Raw genomic sequence first — 21,515 nt, forward strand, 5'->3', positions numbered from 1 at the left:
TAAACTTAAAAAAACAGCCAAGATATACTGTTCAAACGTAAACCAAAGGTTTATTTAAATTCTTAAGGATTGTTGAATAAAACTAATCTGAAAATCAGTGCAAAAATATTGCATTTGAATATCAATTTCAAATTCTCTTAGTGCAAATTATTGGTGGAGTATATATATTTATGGTGGAGTATATATATTTAAATTTATATATATATATATATATATATATATATATATATATATATATATATATATATATACATATATATATATATATATATATATATATATATATATATATATTTTTTAAATTGATTGAATTAGCCTCAAATTTTAAAAGCAGTGTGAAAACCTGTGTGAATGACTAGGCATAGCTCTTCTGTTGTTATTTCTCTTGATGAAAGCAAAACCTTTTGCAACATCCACATAGTTTAATCCTAAATGCAGTACATTATCAATAATTCCAAGATAGAATAATGCAAATTCAGAATATACAGACTTTCACTTTGTCAAGCATGTGTGGTAAATATCAATTTATACATGTTTACTTTGCTAAAATTTGTTACACCTAGCTATCATGAGTATCTTTCAATATACATCTATGCAGTGTATGGTATGTTTATAAAAAAAAATCTTTAATGTTGTTCCTTAATTTGTTATATCCTTCAGTTTTTGGTAACCATTGATTTTAAAAATTGCATTCTGGTAGCTCAACTCTTACTACAGTTCTTAATTTAATTTAATTTATGCTATGTTATTTACAAGAGAGTTTTTCTTAAGATACAGAGTCATGTATATCACCTCTGCACAAAAGAAGAAATATATAGTTAACCGTTTAAAACCTATAATAATTAAAACTATAATAGTGTATTGTGAAAATTTAAAATTGACTTATTTTGCTTTATTGTGGTATATTTGTACAACCTATAATTTTCTGTTTTCTTCTCAAACATCTTTTTAAACAAATATCTTAACCCCTTGACTACCTGTAGCAACGAGTTGTCAATTTCTTAAACCCAATAAGTTAAATAGATATCTAGTAATGTTAATGTTTTCAGGAAATGTGTTGTTTAAATACATGTAGTATATAAAGTCTAGTACTAGTTGAAGGATGAACTATTTTGATTTATATTTTCATTTTTGTATCACTGGAAAACCCTGAATATGGCTTGTATTTCTTTTTTACATGTGTTTTAAGAAAGCATCAGCAGATTTGGCTGGTGACCCTTGTACCTTGACTGTTTGATATATTTTTATGGAAGCTTTATTGTAACAGCATTTTTCACATTTACACATTTTGTCCCTGCATGAATTTTTAACTCCACCTTACTCTATTTATATTATATTGTAATACATTTTAGTAAAAAAACAATATCTCATTTAAGTGACCTTGGCACCAAAAGTGTAACTTATTTTTGAGTAATTTTGAATCGTTTCACAACACATCAAATTATTTTTTCTTCATATGTAACAGAAACTCAGATGGCCTAACTTGTATAATGTTATTTACATTGGTCTTCTTAGATACAAATAAAAATAGGAAAAAAATAAAAAAAATGTATTTGAAGTTTCATGGTTGAAAATGGCAACAACTGTATTCATACAGCAACTTGTGTGTAAAGAAAAAAAAATATAATTTCCAACAGCTCATTTGAAATAAAGTTGGATGAGTAAAGTTGTACATATTTCTTCCATTTTGTTCTGCATTAAAAAATGTATAACTTCCCTTATTATTTGTAATAATTTGAGTATCTATTTCTGTAGCCATTTTATAGACAGGATCAATATAAACAAGTAGAGGCTTTATGACATGTAAAAAGGGTCCAGATTCAGGATTCCACATAATGAGATCCAGTATCTCTGTGGGCAGCAAAAAAAACCAAACAAAATAAAAAAACTACCATTTTCAGATGTAAATATCATACAAGCAGGAAAAATAAATAATGAAAGTATGTTACATTTTTTTCCACTATGCATAATTAAACATTTTGGGCATGCTATTGTGAAATAATCATATTTTATGTTGTGTTTAGCACACTTGAATAAATGGGATCAGGTTAGTGCGCGAGTATGGGTGTTGTTTTTTTCTCTCGCAGTTTGCATGCTTCATTGTAATTTACGGTCGCAATATTTTGAAGCTCCAGTTTTTGCGCACATCTGTTTTTTGCTTGCGTGCTAACTTTTTACTTTCAACGCATAATACGAGTGAAACCTGACACGCACAAAAAGCATCCATCTAGCGAAATTGACGTGTGAGGGGTGGTGCTAAATAACACTCAACTCATAATCTAGCCCTAAAATTTTACTTTGAGTGGTGATAGTGCACCACTTGTAATCTGGCCCTTTATTTGCGTTCGAATCTTGAGTTATTTATCCCGTTAAGCGATTTGGTTCTATGGAGGTTGCACCTGATCGGTCATTGGAGACATTGACTAAAACATTACTACACATGCACAGAGCACTTGCTTTAGTCTCTTTCCTGGTGAAAAAATGCAGCGTGGAAGCAGTCAGTCTGTAAATGTACTTTCAAGTTGTTATAATACAAAAATAATACATTAGTTTATTTTTAAAGTAGCTCATGCAGAAACAATTGGAAATGTTGCCCTACAATTAATGTGCAATTTCCATAACCCTTTAAATTACCGAATAAGAGGCCTATCTATCAAGCTCCGAATGGAGCTTGACGACCCGTGTTTCTGGTGAGTCTTCAGACTCGCCAGAAACACAAGTTATGGAGCAGCGGTCACAAAGACCGCTGCTCCATAACCCTGTCCGCTTGCTCTGAGCAGGCGGACAGGAATCGCCGGAATTCAACCCGATCGAGTATGATCGGGTTGATTGACACCCCCTACTGGCGGCGAGTCTGCAGGGGGCGACGTTGCACCAGCAGCTCTTGTGAGCTGCTTGTGCAATGCTGAATACGGAGAGCGTATTGCTCTCCGCATTCAGTGATGTCTTGCATCTCCTTCAACTGATGAACCAACAAGTGGTTTTCCAAATGTACAAAAGTAAATATCATGTTAAGATGCCAACTGATTTTAATGTACAATATCTTGTCTTGTTGAATATTCAATTTAAGGTTTCTAATGTACATAATAAAATGGTTATATATGACTTTTTATTAAAAAATAAATTAAACTGCTGTCCTCGGAGCACAGCTCCTTTTTTCATTTTCTCTTCCATGTTTCACACTTTTAAAAAAACTCAAGAAGAACTAGAAAACATTTTGTAAAAAAATTGTACATTACTGTTATAAAAATGTATAATTCTAGAAATGAATGTGCTTAATTATTGTGCAAATACCGGTATATTAAAAAATAAAGGTTTATCGTTTAACATCACTCTGATATCTATGATTCTTGCTATATAAATAATGTAAAATTATAGTAGAATATACATTTAATTGAAAACATGTTTTAAGGAGAAATGATGGCATTCCAATGTATATTACCAAAAATTATACAATATTACTTCTCTGTATCATTTTACATCACTCGTCTCATTGCTCGTTTTATTAAAGGATACAAGCTTAGACAAAATGATCAGAGAACATATTTTCTCAGCTATTTATCTTTTGTATGTAACACTAGATTGCAATAGGGCCTCATAAATCAGAAGATAAAATCTCTTGGGCGATGTTAAAGTGCTAAGGAGCAACTTTTATCCATCTGCTGTACCATGTGAAGACAAAAATGATGACAATTGAGATATTCTTACTGATTTCCCAAGCTCTCACTTTATTGCCTATTTTTCATATCACATTTCATCGGCAATGATCAAGGCACAAGTTAGCTAAAGATCTATAGCTTAAAAGTGTTACATTTTATATTAGTCAAGAACATCCCTATGCTAAAAGCCAGTGGGCTACATATCATATTATAAAGAATAATGGAAATAAACATAACTAAATGTTTATTCTTCCTTTTAAGTGCAAAAAACTTGTAGACAAGCATATTATTGTCATGGGTTTATCTCGTGGGATCTACAGCAATGATGGCCAACTTCCAAAGAGATGAGGGTTGCAGATCAGCATTTAGAAGCTTTAAGAGGCGCAAATCAATTTTTTAGAACCCTTAAAGGGACATTATACAGTCGTTTTTTTCTTTGTATAAATGTTTTGTTAATGATCTATTTATATAGCCCATAAAGTTTTTTGTTTTTTTTTAAATGGATTGTTTTGCTTATTTTTATATAGCATTGCTCTGACTTTCAGACTCCTAACCAAGCCCCAAAGTTTTAGGAGAATACTGATGTATACCTACTTCAGCTTGCTTCTGTTTGTGTAAAGAGTCTTTTCATATGCAAAGGCAGTGGGTGTTCCAGTAACCTTCTAACAGAGCGAAACTGGAAGCTTCTAAGTAAGTTTTTAAATGGTTTTATACTGGATTTTTATATCAGTATCTGTTCATATTATTCTTTATAGTAGTGTCTATAACATGCACTTATATGAAAATGGGTGTATACTGTCCCTTTAAGGGCCGCATATAAACTTATGGCTAGACACAAATAATATATTTACTAAAAATAGCCGGTGGCATAGGGCCTGATTTTGGTAAGGTTGCAGGGTACGGTCTATCTGCTTTTCTCCCCTCCACATGGCTCTATTGAGTTGTGCCCACCTTGTTTTGTCCACCACCAGAATGCCCCAAAACACAAATTTTTTGTCCCACCATTTCCTGGGGTTACAAAAACTATGGCACACATTCTTAGTTTTGCCTTTTCCCAGGGGCCGCAAAAATGAGTGCAGAGGGCTGCATGTGGACCTTGGACCACCAATTGTCCATGCCTAATCTAAAAAAATAATTAACCAGATATATAGGCCAATCTCATTATATTTACATTCTGAGCTTTAATATAATGTACAGTATAACAATTAGAAAGTATAATTATGATATGGCTTTTCAATGGGCTTCCATTGCATTAAATTCACTGACTTCATTTATAATTTAGTATTACAATTAATCAGAAAAAAAAATGAATGATAATTTTTTAAACATATTTTATTAGCTTTGACCTTTTGAAAACCCATTTTGGCCTTAAATGGGAATCGTTTCTTGGCTGTCCACATAGGTTTTATTAATATCAGGCTAGATTATAAGTGGATTGATAAAATGTTATCACTCGTGAGCACTAACTGCCCCGAAGGAAAATCATATAGTGCTCCCATGATTGTAATGGTATTACAAGTTTAAAGAAAAAATGTAGTGCATGCGCAAAAGACTCAGGCTACACTACATTTGGAGGTCGGATACCATAACCCCACTAACTCCCTTTCTCTCTTTTTTTGCCTAATTGCTAACCTGAAGGTGATGTAGGCCAACTGCACTAAAGCCAAACGTACATTAAGAATACTTTAAATACCTTTTTTCTTCACTTTCAAGAAAATGTTCTTTTTTTATTATATATTTTTATTTTAAAGATACTATCAAAGATGCAATTTAATAATAAGCACAACTAGGCAAGTATCACCGCTTGCTTTCACTCAGTAAAATGCCATATACACTGTTACCAATGCACATGAGGATTTTGGGTAAAATATACAAATTAGATATCCAACATTTCATTTTACTGGGTGAAAGCTAGCGGGGATACTTGCCTAGACGTGCTGATTTCCAATGCAACAATTTTCATTGATCTACTTTTGAGACATGGAGGATTTTAATCTCAGACTTTTATCTCCACCATAATTTTAATTAATTTTGATTTAACCCTGAAATGAGCTTTACCTAAGCAGCAATCAGAAATCTATCTACTACTGAAGAGTTCTAACAAGAACGAAACAGGCTGTCTAGTGGTGATTTCTGTAATCGCTGCATTTTCCCTATAAGGGATTCGCTGTTTGTTATCACAGTATGAAGCAAAAAATCTGAGATGTTGGATATCTAATTTGCATACCTTACCCAGAATCCTCATGTGCATTGGTAACAGTGTATATGGAGTTTTACTGGGTGTAAGCAAGCGGGGATACTTGCCTTGATGTGCTAATTTCCTATGCAACAATTTTCATTGATTTACTTTTGAGACATGGAGGATTTTAATCTCAGACTTTTATCTCCACCATAATTTTAATGAATATATATATATATATATATATATATATATATATATATATATATATATATATATATATAGATACATACATATATAAATATATAAAGGTAGAGACAAGTGCACTCTCTCAAACTTGGTTCCTTGGCCAGGGTGCTGAGTGAAATTTCAAATAGGTGAAGGGATGTATGCCCTGAAATGCCATTTTAATAATCTTTTTGCTGTAAGCCCAGTGAGTGGTGTTTTCTTCTGTATATATATATATATATATTTATACATGGTATATATTTTTAAAAATAAAAAACATTTTCTTCTAAGTGAAAAGCATAGGAATTTCAGGTATTTCTTTTAAAAAAAAAAACATACAAACACATAAATTCACATATACAAATATTTAAACATATATACACACACACATATATATATATATATATATATATATATACCCCTTTGAGCCCTTTCCAGTCAAAACACCTTGTCATATACTATATCCATTTTTAACCTTTTCTTCAATATTTTTTTTATATTTAACTGATATTTTTTTATTAAATATGTTTATGTAATACTTTATTTGAATATATGTTATTAGGTTTTTTGTGTAACTTTTTTTTAATTTTTTTTAGATTTCAAAAGAGCTTTATTGACCATAGAAAAAAATATACAGATATACAATATGAAAACGTACATGAATAGAAAAAGGAGATCAAAATTCACATGTTACATTTATGGTCTTAAGACCCAGGTGGGTAAATGAATAATCAAGAAAATCATGGATAATAAACAGGTCGCGATAATATAATAAGGTAACAAAACTTCGCTATTTAGCAATATAAGGACTTAGGAGTAAAAGTAAGGTACAGAGAGGACTCATAGGTCCTAATCTTATCACGTATACTGATTTAGAGGAAGGGGAGTGGGGGGGGGGGAGAGGGGAGAGAAGAGAGAGGAGGGGAGAGGACGGGAAAAGGTTTTCTTGCACATTGTGGTCTGTAATGTTAATCCCCGTCACCCTCCACAATTCGAATATCAACTAGGGGTCAGTAGTCACTATATTAGGTTTCCACTCAGTGCCATAACTTTCCCTACAGTCTTCCCAGACTAGTTCAAACAAGTCTAAGTTGTTAAGTTTATAAAAGATGTCCTTCTCCATGGTATAGATATACTGTATGCCATGGTGTTGCAAACTGCGGGACAGCTAGGGGGGGACTCCTTTTTCCGCGCACATGATATGGCGTATTTGATGGTCGTAAATAAGTAAATACAGATGTATGAGAGGTGTTTGGCTAGGGTGTGGACCCCTATGTGTAGTAAAGCTAAGGACAGTGACTTAGTGAGGGGTATGCCCAGATTAGAGAGGACTGAAAAACATTGCTGCCACAAGGGCTGAATTACAGGGCACTCCCACCAGATATGTAGCTCAATACCTCTCTGACCGCAACCTCTCCAACACTCAGGGGATACACCCAGGAACATCCTTGCCAATCTAGTATGGACATAATACCAGTGGGATAAGAGTTTGTAGTAGGTTTCATATAGTGTTGTGCAATGTATGGCTTTCTGGGTTAGAGCAAAAGTGCATTTACAAATGTGAGGGAGCACCAGTGTTTTTAGTAAGGACTCCCAACGTGATAAGTGGGCTGGCACTTCAGGGGGATGGGGTACCACTAAGTAAGGAATAGTGGAGGAACAAAGGTCTACACAGTCTATTGCCTTGACTCCATTTGGTCTCTCAGGGAGTCAGTGGGTGAGCTAGGTTCAATCTAAAGCCCCAACTATTTAGATAGCTCTTAAGTCTATGAAACTCGAAGGACAAATAAGATGGAATTTAAGTGCCAGCACTTATTTGGGAAAGATGCTTGAATGAGTCTTGGGGAGCAGAGGACCAAAGATCCGAGACCAGGTTGATTCCCAGTTGTGGCCAGTCATAGAGGCAATGGGAGATGGATGTGGAGCTATAAAGGGATAATGCCTAATCTTGTCCCAGAAATCTAAACATTCACAAACTACTGGATTAATCAAATCCAGTTCTCTGTGGGGGAGTCCAGATTAGGTCTCGCAAACAAATAGCAAAAGGCAAGGAAGCCTGCTCGATGGCTCTCCATTTATCTTGAGAATGTTTAACCCCCCCCCCATGTGCAACATGAGTGAGCATTGCTCCCTCATAATACTGGAGTACAGACGGGGGATGCTATGCCCCCTGAAGTTTTCATAAGTTGAAGTATTCTATCTGCCACTCTAGATGGCTTGTCTTGCCAGATGTATTTTGTTAACCCTCTCCGGAATAGTAAAAGAATGTACTTAGGAATCCGGATAGGAAGGCACCTAAACAAGTAGGTGAGTCTGGGGAGGAAATACATTTTCAGCGCGGCTACTGCCTAGCCAGGACACATGTCATAAGTTCCAGTCACTTTTGAGTGAGCGTAGTGAGGTAAGGAGAGTAAATTAAATCTCGTTTTTAGGGAGACTAACAGGTCACCTGGGAAACCCTGTGAATATACCTCCATTTTTGATAGATTTAACTTGTAGTAGGAGTGGGCACCAAAAGAGGATAGAGTCTCCAAAAGTTTGGGGATGGACTGCTCAGGGTCAGACAAAAAAAATAGTGATGTCGTCCGTGAACAGCGTGATTTTGTGCGTAGTGCCAAACAGAGTGACCCCTTGAATTTGCGGGTCAGCTCTAATTTTCTCCGCCAACGGTTCAATTGCCAACGCAAATAGTAACGGTGACAGTGGACAACCCTGTCTTGTACCATTCGTTATGGAGAAGAGAGGAGAGTGAAAGCCCAGACCACTCACGGAAGCGGTGGGGGGTGGAATAGAGGGCCTTGATTGAATCCACTATTACACTAGGGAACAGGAAACGCTCTATTACCTCCCATAAGTACTGCCACTGGAGCCGGTCGAAAACCTTCTCGGCATCGAGGGAGATAACCGATAATGGCTTATTAAATTTAGAGGAGAGGGTGAGAATGTTGAGCAACCTCCTGGTGTTGTCCGGGCCTTCTCGTTGCGGGACAAATCCCACCTGATCCGAATTAATGAGGGACGGTAGTAGGCTCGCAACCTGGTTAGCTAACATCTTAGAATAAAACTTTATATTGGTGATAATCAAAGAGATCGGCCTATAGCTGGTGCATAAGGAGGGATCTTTGTTTGGTTTTAAGATGGTGACTATAGTGGCTTCTAGGAATTCTTTTTTAAAGTGACCTTCTTCTCTAGCTAAATTGTAGAGCCTGAGTAAAAGGGGGGAAAGTTCTCAAGCAAAGACTTTATAAAAGTGTACTGGAAAACCATCCGGGCCTGGTGACTTAAAAGACTTAGCATTTCTGATGACTGTCAGTATTTCTGAGAGCGAAAAAGGGAAATTCAGTAGATCTCACTGCTCAGTGGTAAGCGTGGGGAGTGTCAAGGCATCTAAATAGGCGCAGAAATCGTCTCGGGTTGTCGACTGGGGTTGCTCAGATTGAGCAATATTGTATAGATTAGAGTAGTAGTCGGCGAATGCCTCACCTATTTGTGACGGAATCCGAAGGAGAGAGTCTGCAAATCGTATAGAGTGGATGCGCGAAGCCTCTATTCTATTTCTTATTTTATTGGTCAGCAAAGTGTCTGCTTTATTACTTTTTTAGTAAACCAACTGCTTTAGCTTAGTAAGGTTGAGCTCAATTTGTGATATGTGATTTTTGACTGTGGTTATTTGACATGTTATAGCTGGGTCTATAGTGCGCCTATTATGGGCTTCTAGCTTTCTGAGCTTGATATGGGTTTGTGAGAGGGTGAGGCCAGCCTGCTTTCTAAGATATGCTAGCTTGGTGATCAGGAGTCCCCTTATAGTGGCCTTAGCAGTGCCCCACAGGGTGTCATCTCTAACTAACGCGTTGTCATTAGTATGGATGAAATGTATGATGTCTTTGCGGAGGTCCTCTCTGAATGGTACATCTCCTAGAATGTAATGAGGTAGGCGCCAGGCGGTTCAGGTGTGTGAGACATTTGAGGAATGGATATCCACCTGCACAAGGTCGTGGTCAGACCAGGCATATGGGGATATCTTGGTCTGTGTAACTAGGTCCAGGGAATCTGTTGTGGAGAATACATAGTCAAGTTTAGAGTACAGTCTGTGCAGATGCGAAAAGTGTGTATAGTCATTGTCACGTGGCTGTAGGGCTCTCCAAATATTGTAAAAAACCCAAACAGGACATCAAATGACGAAACCTACTAGCTAAATGTTCGGAAGGTGAAGACACTTTATTTGCAGTAGTGGTTTTTCTGTTAGCTCTAAGGTCCCAGACCATATTGAAGTCCCCAGCCAAAAGAACTCTACCCTGTTGAACCTGTGTCAGAACATGGAAGATGTGCTTAAGGCATCTTGGCTGGTTAGCGTTAGGGAGATAAACAGAGGCCAGAGTGTAAACCACATGATTCAATTTTGCAGATTAGGATAAAATATCTCGCTTAAGGGTCTTTGATGACCTGGATTAATTCAAAAGCAAGGCGTTTATGTAGCAAAATCGCTACTCCTCTAGCTTTCTTAGAGAAGGGGGCCGATTCAGTATAAGTATAATGTCCAGAGGTAAGCCTAAGTAGTGTTTCAAGGATCTTAGCAAGAGGCTGCGCTTGTGAGGGGAATTGAGGCCTCTAACGTTATGGGTTAGTAACCGAATAGAGGACATATCCGGGGTAGGGGGAAATAGGGAAAAGCTGAGACAATGAGGGTAGGTTATTTAGTGGGGTTAGGGAGGAAGGGAAGGGGGTTTGGTTGGGGGTGGTGGGAGAGGAGTAGTTCAGACACCTAAAGAGTGTCCAAAGATGTGGTGGAAGTAGTCCACCTCAAAAGAGCCCTGGTGTGGGCTTCTAAGTGTGGGGGGGGGGGAGAACATTAAGTACAGAACAGAGTAAATCAGGCCAGAAATGCCAGCCCCACTCTACGAAATTCACATATTCAAACTGTGACGGAAAAACAATAAACCTTAACTTAGACATTACAAAATAACATTGTAAACATTCTGATAGTGCATCTTTGGGCTTGTGCAGTTACAACAGGCTAATATCCCATTACAGGCCTGTAGGAGTGCTGAAGTGAGAATCCCAAAGAGAGTAAGACTTGGAATGAAGTGCTAGGAAGCAACCCCAAAAGGTCAGCTAATGTCCAGAGATTGGGGAGTTTTGGGACGTTTTATTCTTTGGTCTTTTGCTGACCACTCTGGTGCCGAGGCGTGAAGCTTAGGATGAGGAGGATCACGTAATGGAGGTGGTTCCGGCAGGAGACCCCAAGACATTAATAAGGAGAGGCCCTGTGTTATTGTTGCAACCACAAAGGTTTGATTGTCCTTCGAGATGATGAGTCTAGTGGGATAACCCCACCTGTATTTGATGTTGTTTTTATACAGGGTGATAGTAACAGGTTGGTATTGTCTCCTTTGCTGAATAGTGTGAGCCGAGAGGTCAGGTAGAAATTGTATATCTTTGAACCTCTTACTAAGGAGTGGCTTCTTGAATGCTGCTTGCATCAGTCTATCTTTGTAAAGGAAGCTATGAAAGCAAACTATTACATCTTGGGGCTTACCTGGGGCCACCATCCTGGATCGGAGGGCTCTGTGAGCTTGCTCCATTGTGCTGGTTAGACCCTCTGGGGTGCCTATCAGGTCGCGGTACAGATCAAGTAAGAACTCTGTTACTCTGAGTAACAGACTCAATTATGCCCCTAAATCTGATATTGTTGCGCCTAGACCTGTCTTCAACATCCGCTAGCTTGAGCTCCAGTTAGGAGATTTGGTCGGCAAAGTTTTCTGAATACGAGAGAAGACTAGATTGATCCACCACAATGTCATCCTGCTTCCGTTCCAGTGCATCCACTCTCTCTCCAATCTCAGCGATCTCCTTCTTGAGTACCCGACTGGGTAGCTCCTCCAAAGGGGATCCTTCCTCTCCCTGGAACAAGTGGCTAGGTAGCCTAGGAAAGTGATTCTAGCAGGAGCCCACCTAAATGACTAGACAGACTAGCATTCAGGTGTGACAAACACACATCTTTTATACACACACTCATCTTGATAAAAACAGGAGACAATGCCACAGTTTTCCCGCCATTCCCGCCCCTCCAGACAGGCTGCCATGGTCCCACAGATTCCCAGTACCCAGGGGTGGCGGTTTTTGGGGTGATCCGGCCTATACTGAACGTAAAGTTAAAGGGCTGCAGGGCTAAACTCCATCTTAGGAAACGTCCATTATCTCCCAACACTCGGTTAAGAAACACCAGGGGGTTTTGATCGGTGAGGACAGTGAAGGGTCTTACATATAGGTACAGTTGTACTTTCTTTAGGGCCCATACCAGTGCCAGGCATTCCTTCTCCACTGCCACGTAGCCTACTTCCCTGGGCAGCAGCTTCCTACTGATGTAGGCTATGGGGTGATCTTGTCCTCCTTCGTCTATCTGGCTTAGTACTGCTCCCAACCCAAACATGGAGGCATCTGTGTGGACACAAAAACATTTGGTGGGGTTAGGTGCGGCCAGGACGGGGGCAAAGATCAAGGCAGACTTGAGGATCTGAAAGGCGTTTTCACATTCTGGGGACCACAGTTCCTGTCGGGGCAGTCTTTTATGAGTCAGGTCGGTCAGGGGTTTGGCGAGGGTGCTATAATTAGGGACGAACCTTCGGTAATAGCTGGCAGTTCCTAGGAAGGCTAAGACCTGTGTCTTAGTTCAAGGAGTGGGCCAATTTGCCACTGCCTCAACCTTGGTGGGCTCCGGCTGCTGCTGCCCACAGCCTACTCGGTGGCCCAGGTACTGGACTTCCGAGCAGCCTATGGTGCATTTTTCGGGTTTCAGGGTCAGCCCGGCAGTTCTGAGGCGATCTAGAACGATGCCCAGGTGGAACAAATGATCCTCCTAGGTGTCGCTAAATATGGCGATGTCGTCCAAGTAGGCACAGGCATAATCTTGGAGGCCATCCAGCAGGCGATCCACCATCCTCTGAAAAGTGGCTGGAGCGTTCTTCATACCAAACGGCATGACCTTAAACTGGTAGAGGCCAAAAGGGGTGATGAAGGCGGACTTGGGAATGGAGTCAGGGTCTAATGGGATCTGCCAATACCCCTTGCAGAGGTCAAGGGTAGTTAAGAAGTGAACCTTGGTGATTCTATCTAAGAGGTCATCGACGCAGGGCATGGGGTAGGCGTCGGTTGTGGTTCTGTCATTGAGCTTACGGTAGTCAATGCAGAACCAGGTAGTACCATCTTTCTTGGGGACCAGCACCACCGGGGAGGCCCAGGGACTGTTGGACGGTTAAACAACACAGAGGTCCAACATTCCATCAGAGCTCCCAGTGCATACTGTCTCTGATAGCTTCAGGTACTCTGTAAGCTGCCTGTCTCAGGGGAGCTTGTCCCGGGGTTTCCACTCGGTGCACTGCCACTGTGGTGTACCCAGGGACATTGGAGAACATCTCCTGGCAGTCCTCTAGTAAATTCCGGACCTGCTGTCTCTGTCCATCCGCTAACCTCTCATCCAGGATTATGTTGGCTACTCCTTGAGGGGTCTCATCCGGCCCAGGGAGCTCTGGCATGGGAAGGCTCTCCGAGTCTTCCACCGCCGGAGCACAGATAGTGGCTACATCTTGGGGTCTTTCTACATACTCCTTGAGCATGTTCACATGAAGCCTGGGAGCCTGTAACTTGTTCATTTTGACAGGCTTCAAGGCAAGAACACTCTGCCCTACTGTGAGAATTTGGCTATGAGCATTACGGTTGTACCACTGTTTCTGTCTCCTTTGGGCGCCCTGCAGGTTCTCCTGCACCATGACAGTGAGGTCCTTCAGCTGATCCCTGAACTTCAGGATGTACTCCACAATGGACAGTCCTTCCTCCCTTGCTGACCCCTCCCAGTGGGCTTGCAACAAGTCTAGAGGCCCCCTTATTTTCTGGCCATACAGCAGCTCAAAGGGTGAAAACCCGGTGGATTCCTGGGGCACCTCTCTGTAGGCAAATAGGAGGTGCAGCAGGAATTTTTCCCAGTCTTTGTGAGTAGCCGAGAACGTCTGAAGCAATTGCTTCAGTGTCCCGTTAAACCGTTCACAAAGCCCATTGGTCTGGGGGTGATAGGGGGCACTGTACAGGGGTTTTATCCCACACAGTTCCCATAACTTTTGGGTGACCTCCGCTGTAAACTGGGTCCCCTGGTCAGAGACCATTTCTCGGGGAAAGCCTAACCTGGTGAATACCTGGAGCAAAGCACTTGCCACCGTCTCCACCTGGATATTCGTCAGAGGTATTGCCTCTGGATACCTAGTGGCATAGTCAACTACCGTGAGTATGTATTTTTTTCCCAGAGGGACTGGGTCGAGGTAGGGGCCCTACTATATCCACAGCGATTCTGCTAAAGGTTTCGTCAATAACAGAAAGAGGGATAAGGGGGGCTTTTGTATGGTCCCCGGTCTTCCCTACTTTCTGAGACACCACGCAGGTCCTACAATATTCCTTAATTTCTCTTGTGATTCTGGGCCAGAAAAAGACCTGAGTAAGGCGGTGGTGTGTTCGGGAGTTGCCTAAATGCCCGGCCAAGGGGATATCATGTCCTATTCGCAGCAGGTCGGACGATATCGTTTCGGTACCACCATCTGGCGTTTGGGCACTGGCCCTTTCTTCCTCCAGGAGACCCGATACAACAGGCCGTTTTCCCATCGGAACCATTCCTCCCCGGGGCCCTGGGGATCAGTCACTACTCGGTCTCGGAAGGGGGCAAGGGTCGGGTCGCTTAGGGTCTCTTGGGCAAATTCCGAGGGGGAGGCCCATTATAGTTGGTCGGGGAGGAGGGCATGGACCAGGGTTGGGCACTGGGGCATGAGGGTAGGTCATCGGGGAAGGAGAGGAGTCGGGATGGGGGCGGTGTATAAGTGTAGTGGGCAGCGGCTGGGTAGGTTGGGGCTGGAGTGCTCACCAAAGCTGTTGACTGGGGATGTCTTGGATGGGTTGCCAGCTGCTGTCGGACCCGACTCAGGCATTACCATCTGAAGTGGCCAGGGTGCCCGCAGGAGAAACATACTCGTGAGTCCCTGACTCCGGCCAGAGGGAGAAAGGCCGGGCATCCCGGGTGCTTATTGGTAGCCGCTGGGGGTCGGACTACAACTGAAGCTGTGCGGGGAGTCGATTGCGGGGCATGGTGAACTTGGCAGCGGGCATCTGTGTACTGATCTGCCAGGATGGCCGCCTTGTCTGCTGTGGTGGGCCGACAGTCATGGACCCATTCTTTAATCTCGACTGGAACATGGTTATAGAAATGCTCCAGTAGAAAAAGCTGTGCCACTTTGGCCCCAGTAGTGGCCTTGCAGCCGGCTAGCCAGGAAGTCATCGACCAGGTGAATTGGTGGGTCCATTCTGTGAAAGGCTGTCCGCCCTGCTTCCTTAGTGCCCGGAATTTCTGCCGGTGGGCCTCCGGCATGAGCCCTTATCGGGCAAGGATATGGTCTTTTACTTTGTTATAGTCCCTTTGGTCCTCCGAAGGGGTAGCGTGGAAAGCGGCTAAGCCCGCCCTGACAATTTACTGATCAGGACAGACAGTCTATCGGCATAGGCTACCCCCTGCAGTTCACATTGGGTCTCAAAGACCTGAAGATAACAGTCAATATCCTCCTCTTCTTCCTTGTATGCTTGGAAGGCCCCATGGGGTAGCTTGGGTGGTCTGGGAGCTGGCACTCCATGGGTGGATGGAGCCCCACCTATGGACTGGTGGATTTCTGCTAACTTGAGCTGGGTAACATCCGAGACTATCTTGGTGATGACCTCCTCGGGTGGCTGGGTGTCATACAGCATCAACTGCCACTGTACTTCCCGCTGTATATCCGACGTGGATGCCCCCGGGCGGATACTGTACTTGGTGCTGAACTTGGCGCTGTAACGGATGGCTCATTGCCCTGGTCATCGTCCGACCCACCGGCTGCCTGGTCCTCTCCCAATATTTCTCTGGTGGGGGTAGTTCTGCTCCTGGTCCCCGCAGTCTTTCCTTGAGTCTCCATTCAATATTCCTTCTAGCTGGTGGTTTGAATGTTCCAGGAATTTGTAAGCATCCCACCGCTGCCAGCCAATGTGATGGATACCACGGCTACCCCGACTGGGTAGCTCCGCCAAAGGGGATACTTCCTCTCCCTGGAACAAGCAGCTACGTAGCCTAGGAAAGTGATTCAGGCAGGAGCCCACCTAAATGACTAGACAGACTAGCATTCAGGTGAAAATAGAACTGACTTTATTGTGACAAACACACATCTTTTACACACACACTCATCTTGATAAAACAGGAGACAATGCCACAGTTTTCTCTCCATTCCCACCCCTCCAGACAGGATGGAGCCGGCCATAGCAGCCATGGTCCCACAGATTCCCAGTACCCAGGGGTGGTGGTTTGTGGGGTGATCCCGGGGGAGCGGTGGCACTTCCAAGGTGTCAATTAAAAGCTCGATCCCCAGAATCTACAGTCCAAAACGCGACGTGATCCGTGGCTGGGGACCGGAGTTATGCTGTTTTAAAATGTTCACCTGGAAGTCCAGGGAGAATAGGGGTTATAGGGGGAACCGGAACCCCCGGTTCCCAAGAGAGCTCCCTTCCGGCAATCATCCCACCTCTGGGTCACCCTGAGAGGCAGCAAACCCCAGAAGAGCGGAGCTCTGGGACAAAGGGCCACTGGAGCGACCTGGGTCAAAGAGCACCAGTAATCCTGGAGGATGCAGCCAACCGGTAGTTCCAGGGGCCTGGCCAGCCGAAGGGGGAAGTGGGGGTTCATGACCAGCTCCTCCAAGACTACAGTCCATATACAAAACAACCAGGAATAGAAGGTCTGGGGAATCGCGGTTGTTCTGAGGAGCTCAAAACCGCTAAGCAGCAACAGGGGTGAGGTTGTAGGGGGTATAGGTTTAACCCTTGCAGCCCAGTATCCATGACAGTCTGCATTGCCAGCATTTTCTTCAGTGTGGATTCAGTAAAGAAGTGTTGGGAAGTGGATGCTGAGTGGACCCTGGACTGAGATTCCTCATCTTGTGAGTCGGGATCACTCAGTTCTCTCTGAGATTCCAAGTTTGGGCCTTTTGTTGCCTGTGTGAAGTGATCATAAACTGTCTTCTTAGACTTCAATATGGATTTGGGGTGCTTCTTAGCTGAGTGTGGCATTGTGGGAAGTTCTATTCTCCAGAATAAGCAATAGAAAAGGAAACTGCAACACCTTCAATAACTGCAAGATATGCACTGCTGTTGAAAAAGAGGGTTATTACTACACATACATATAGTCTATATTACACAGATACCTTTAGAGCAGGGCTAGGCTTCATCACCAAGAGAACCCTAACACATTTTAGCTGGGTGGTAAGAAGTCTCCTATTAGAGTACACGGGAAGCTCTATATAAACCCCTGAGAGTGAGTGGGTTGCTCGGGTGGGTCAGAGGTATGTGTTTGTTCCCTCTCCTCAGGGCACGTGGGGTACTTCTTCAAATGAGGGGGAAAAGGAGAAGGGAGGTGACCCACCTAGCGAAGCTAGGTGGGAAAGGGGGATGAGAGGGGGCAATCCTGTACAGACTATCTCAGCAGGAAGGGGCAAAGGGACACACAGAAAATTCCACTGGTACACAGCAATTTTTCCCCCTAGGTTATGGGAACCCTAAAAGGGCACCTACAAGTTGAGGTGTTTACTATCCCTAGGTAGAAGGGTTAGCCTGCATAAAATATAACGCACAATATGTGTATCTTTCAGTGAAGAGTGAGGTAAAGTTAGACCTACGGTATGGGCCAGCCGGCCCCCTCTTGACTCTGGGAGTAGGGGATACGACCCAAAGGAAGGCGAAAGTTTAGGGGGAAGTGACCAGCCAGACAAGCTGAGCCAGAAAGGGAGAGTCTCGAGAGGGCACAACTAGTCTTTGAAACCCAAAGGGAAACTTCTATACAGTTAGGTACAAATCTGAGCAAAGAAAAAGGCATGTGGACTGATGGCGTTCACTAAGAACAGGACCCCTGAAAAGGAAAAGTTAAGGTTAGATTAATAACACCACACTTTGGATGTGATATCCAAAGATACTTGAGCTGACGCAGCAGCCTTAGAAAATATGAGTAATTTTTTTTTTTTTTTAAAAGGTAGTCCAGGGTAGGAAATTCCAGACCCCAAGCCGCCCCTAGGGGTTCCAGTGAGCATTACCAAAAGTACACCTGAGATGTGAGTGGAAGTAACAAAGTCTCCTCACAAATGTCCCAATAGAAACAATTATCTATGAGGGCTTTTGAAAACAGTGGGTATGAGAATTTAAGACAGGAGTAGAGTCCGGTCTGTTGCACCGCTCATCCACCTCTAAGGCGTGGGTAAGTGGATGCTGTCCGGGACGCCCAGGTAATTTTCCAGCCACCGGTCTATCACAAGATGAGAAGGTAGGTGCTCCGGAGAGGATCCCCAGCCCTCCGGAGCAGGATATAGAAGGTAGATGGGTGTAGAGTAGTGACGGTAGAATGTAGAATATAGGAGCCGCTGTGTGGCCTTGTTTCAGCACCGGTTGGTCACCGGTAGTTGTTGTGGGAAAAGTATCCCCTGACTGGGACTTCAATGAAGAGTGGTTTCTAGGTCTCCGGAGCGGAGCCCCGACCCTCCAGAGAGCGGGATCCCCCGCAATCACACTCAGTACCCGCAACTTCAAGCGGGAATGGATGGCACAGGAACTGTGTGTAAAAGTATGGCCAATAGGTCCCTGAATGTTTAATGCCACTGCCAGAAGTCCATAAGAACCCAAATCTTCAGGTTTAAGTACCAAAAAGCATGGAAATAGTGGTTCCTTGAGCGGAGCTGTATAATGACACGTCTGTTCGTTCTGGTGGCTAACTTCGCCCCCCGTAACTTTTATTTTAGCCCTACCACTTTATGTCAGGTCTCAAGTCATGCTAATTCTTCTAGTACTTTTTTTTTGTTTTCTCTCGAGTGTACCCAATAACTTTCAACTTGTAATATAAGCTATATTTAGCATGGTTGCAATCTCCATTGAAAGTATAGGGCACGCTAAAACAGAATATTGGAGGCGCTAAACATTTAAATCTGTTTTACTATCGACTTGTGATATTTATTTATGCGCTTATTTTAGCGTGGTCTACTGATATTGATAGCGCACCACTTGGAATCTGGGCCATTATTTTTTGTGTTTAATTTGAATTTTAATAAAAAAATGTTATCCAGGATACTTAATACAATATTATATCAACAGTAAGTATCATGTTAAGATTCAAAATACCCCCAGTAATATTTTGCTGTTTAAAATATCAGAGGAAACCACAAGGGACTGTACAACTGTTACAAACAATCAGAGTGGTACTTTAATATGACATCTGAAATTACTGTATTTGAATGTCTTTATCATCTTTTGCATATATATATATATATATATATATATATAATCTATCCAGCTGCCATCACATGTAAAGTGTAGGCCAAAAATAGTCTTGTTTTATAAATGTGTTAATCCAACAATATTTCCTTGTTAAGGAACCTCAGAATGAAAAGATAGTGGGCTAGATTACAGTTAGAGTGCAACTGATATTGCAGAGTGTGTTATCTTGCATTTAGTATTGCTTTAAGAATAATGCAGAATATGGTATTATAAGTGGATGGTTAAATACTTTAACTAGAGAATCGTATCATGGCCGAAACTGTTTTAAAGCCCCCTTTACTTTTGATTTTTATTAGCACTCTCATTGTACTTGTAATAAAAGTGGTAAGTTGGCCGCACTCGAGCGCAGTCCAATCAGCTGTAAAATGTAGCACTTTTTGAGACCTGAAGTAAACCGTTCTTATTAATAGCATAGTACAAAACAACATGAAGAATTCTACTACTCCACTACCATCAGCCTAGTGTTTGAGTGATATCCAACATGAATTGCACTGCACCCCCCAAAAGAAGTCTATTATATGAGGAATTTAGAGAACCGGCACATGTTACCACACCATAGACTATTGCTTGAGTGATATAAAATAACTTTGGACTTTTAATATTAGGCAACAATAGAAGCTCTTGATAACACTCAACCAATGTAAATTGCACCATAGCACTAATATTTTGGTACCAATGCCAGTATATGTTTTTTTCTCCTATGATATATAATAAAAATGCAACATACATTGGGTACCAGCGGATGAAGATTTTAATGTGTGCAAACAGAAAGGCAACCAGACACTCATACACAATCTTCCACTTCTGTTTTGCTGTCAAAATATTATGCCACTCTCCCCACCCCAGTATGAATACCCTTAGGAATATTTCACTGGGTGTGGGTAAAAGCCAGATCCTACCGGATCCATGTCTAATTTAGACAGATACACAGATATACACACATTTAAAGGGATACTAAACCCAAATTTTCTTTCATGATTCAGATAGAGCAAGCAATTTTAAGCAACTTTCTAATTTATTCCTATTATTATTTTTTCTTCGTTCTCTTGCTATCTTTATTTAAAAAGCAGGAATGTAAAGCTTAGGAGGCGGACCATTTTTTTATTCAGAACCTGAATTATGCTTACAAGCGCTATCCAGGGTGCTAAACCTAAAATGGGCTGGCTCTTAAGCTTTAGATTCCTGCTTTCAAAATAAAGATAGCAAGAAAATGAAGAAAAATTGATAATAGGAGTAAATTAGAAAGAAGCTTAAAATTGCATGCTTTATCTGAATCGTGAAAGAAAAAATCAGCCAGATCCATGTCTATGGGATGGTTATAGAAATCCTTAACTGCTATTTATTACCTTAATCGTTCCTGTTGTTCCTTGCCTGTAACACCCGCAACCGGTCCGACCAACTGCTACACATGGCAGGTAGAAAATTTCTGGCCACCAATAGGACCGCAAATTAAAGGTCACGTGACAAAATCCTGCGACGCTTGAAGCAAAACCAGGAGCAACACTCCACTTATACAGCAAGTTTCTATCTGTCGTGTGTAGAGGTTGGACAGGCCGACTGCAGGTGTTACAGGCTCGGAGCATAGGAGTGATTAAGGTAACAAATAGCAGTTAAGGATTTCTTTAACCATTCCTGGGATTATTTTAAAATGCATTCGCACTGCACATGTTATGTGATTGGGACTATCATGTTTAAGAATACAACACATTGCTAAACACATTGGGATTTATGCTGTGTATATCTCAGAACTATTTACTTTTCTATGGTGTACTTATTGGATTTATTTCCTCTAGGTATTTTGCCCAAAGAGGCATATGTTTGAAGCCGTGGTATAATTAACTCTTTTCTGAATGTTCTTATGGACATTATTTAGAGGGATTTTTTACAAACAGCGTGCTGCAGCTTCTAAGGGAGACTTCCCTTTTAGGTTTTTCATTTCTTATGGTATTTTAGCATTTTATTTTATTGCATTTTTCTTTCAATTATCCTCCTTTTTATGACTCTTATTTAGTAAAGTTTGAGATAATAGGTGTTTAATCTTACCTTAACGCCCTCTAATACTGGGCTAGATTACAAGTGAG

This window comes from Bombina bombina, chromosome 6, assembly GCF_027579735.1.
Source record: "Bombina bombina isolate aBomBom1 chromosome 6, aBomBom1.pri, whole genome shotgun sequence".
NCBI classification, from domain to species: domain Eukaryota; kingdom Metazoa; phylum Chordata; class Amphibia; order Anura; family Bombinatoridae; genus Bombina; species Bombina bombina.